This window comes from Marmota marmota, unplaced genomic scaffold (assembly GCF_001458135.2).
Source record: "Marmota marmota marmota unplaced genomic scaffold, marMar, whole genome shotgun sequence".
Lineage (NCBI taxonomy): Eukaryota > Metazoa > Chordata > Mammalia > Rodentia > Sciuridae > Marmota > Marmota marmota.
The window spans coordinates 6,020,751-6,022,778 of record NW_026000185.1 but is presented as its reverse complement, the minus strand read 5'-3'; positions in this window follow the sequence as shown (position 1 = coordinate 6,022,778).

Below are 2,028 nucleotides of genomic sequence, written 5' to 3'. Positions count from 1 at the left end.
TCCTTCCTGTCTGATTTCAAAAGCCAACAGTCTCACACAGATCAATGAGCTGGGTTTGCCTCGGGCTCACCTCGCTTTGTCATCACCCCACAAGTCTAAGAGCAGGGAGTGACACTGGAGCCTCGATTCTGGGACCAAGTATCCCTGCAGACTGTGCTTGGCAGAAAGTGGTACAGTGTCAAAGCTGTCCTCATGTCCCTTCCTCCCGCCAAAAAGGGAGACAGGCCATCAACAGATGGCAGGTGGTGGGGAAGGTCAGTGCCTGGGTGCCAAGACCTCTGGGGCTGGACTCCTCCCACCTGTGGTGAATCCTCCCTTTCCTCCTTCTGTCACTCCACAGGCACCTTCAGACTAGCTGGACCCCACAATATCTGTGAGTTCAGGAGCCCCTGACGCCAGGTCCCCTGCACCTTGAAACTGCAGAAAGTGGCTGTTCATGGCAGGGATCACCCAGGCCTGCAGGCAGAACCCCCAGGTGGTGGGTCCCGGCAGGGAAGGGCGTGGGAGGGAGGAACCGTGGCCCAGAGTGAACATCCTGAGAAAACTTACAAAAAGGAAAGATGCGGAACATCCTCCTCTGACAGGGAGCCAGCCACTTAACACGTGGACACCGAGGGAAATCGGTGACAAGGTGAGGGATGGGGGCCTTGGGGACTGCATTTCCTCAACAAGCAAGCTGGAGCCAGCAATGGCTGTGGCGCAGAGCAGTGAGTCAGGTGCACACAGCAGCTTGTCGCGGGGGCAGGGCACGCACCAGTTCTCTGCTGGTTCTCCAGGTGATGGAGGGGGAACTGGGTTTCATGACACCCTCCGTCTGCCTCCCCCGCTCCTTTCCAGTAGTGCTTTCTGAGCACCCAGGGATGTGCCTGGTGCTGAGAGGATGCGACTTTGGGCCCCCAGAAGCCCGTGAGCCTCCAGGCAGGCAGAGCCAGAACTGGTGGCTGCGCCTCGGCCCTGGGGTGCAGCAAAAGCTGAAGCCAAGCCGCCCACAGGATGCTGGAAACCACAGGGCCTTGGGTCTGTCACATGAGGAGGACACAGAGGCTCACTCTGCCTCCTTCCTAGGTTCCTGCGGACAGATGCTGAGCACACAGGAGAGGAAATGATCTCGGGGAGCCTCCCAGAGCTACACCCCAGCTCACAGGCATGTCCTTCAACCTACACAGGGCTGATCCCTGTTCTTAGCAGTTAACTTGGGGGCAGGGCATTCTGGTTCCTGGGGGTTGGGGACGGATGGGGGATGAAGAGGCTCCTGAGTCTTTAGTGGTCTGGGGCTTTCTGTCCACTCAGCAGCCGCATGAGGCGTCCTGCCTGCGGAGCCCAGGGCCCTTCCCTGTGAGCCTCGTTGCCTGGGCCAGTGGTTCTCCTCTGACTGTTCTCTGAGTGGACGAATGCAGGCTGTGGCCAGGACCAAGGCCACAGGAAGTGGGCAGGTGTGGCAGTCTGGTCACATTGCATCAAGATTCAGGCAATCCAGCGAACATTCTGCAGGGGCTCGGGGCTTTTTTCCTGTCAGGGACAGGAAGCCTTTGGAGGGGATGCCCCCTGACTTGGGCTTGAAGCAGCCCCTCACCACCATTTTCAGCTCAGTAACTAGGCCCCTCCATCTGCACTGTTCCTTGACGGCAGCGGCCCACACAACCCCTCCCCTTCTGGAAGCAGCAACCTCCTCCTCAGTTACTGTTTCTGGGTGCCACAGCAACGTAAGCCAGGTTGGGGTCCCTCCACCTGGTGGCCACCAGCACACACACTACATATTTATGAAGCCCCATTTTCTCCTAAGTGCTATCTGCCCTAATGCCCAGTTCACAAATCCCTCTTCCAGGAAGCTGTCCCTGATGCCACTCCAGGCCACGGAGCCCTGACCCCCATGCTAGGCAGGGGACAGGCCATGGCAGTGATTGACTGTACAAAGGCAGGTTGACTGGCAGGTCTAAGCATCCTGCTCCTGAAATGCCCCCCAGATAAGGCTGGGCACAGTGCCCAGGCCTCCTGAGCACAGCCAGTGAGTGCTCCCTTCAGTGTGGG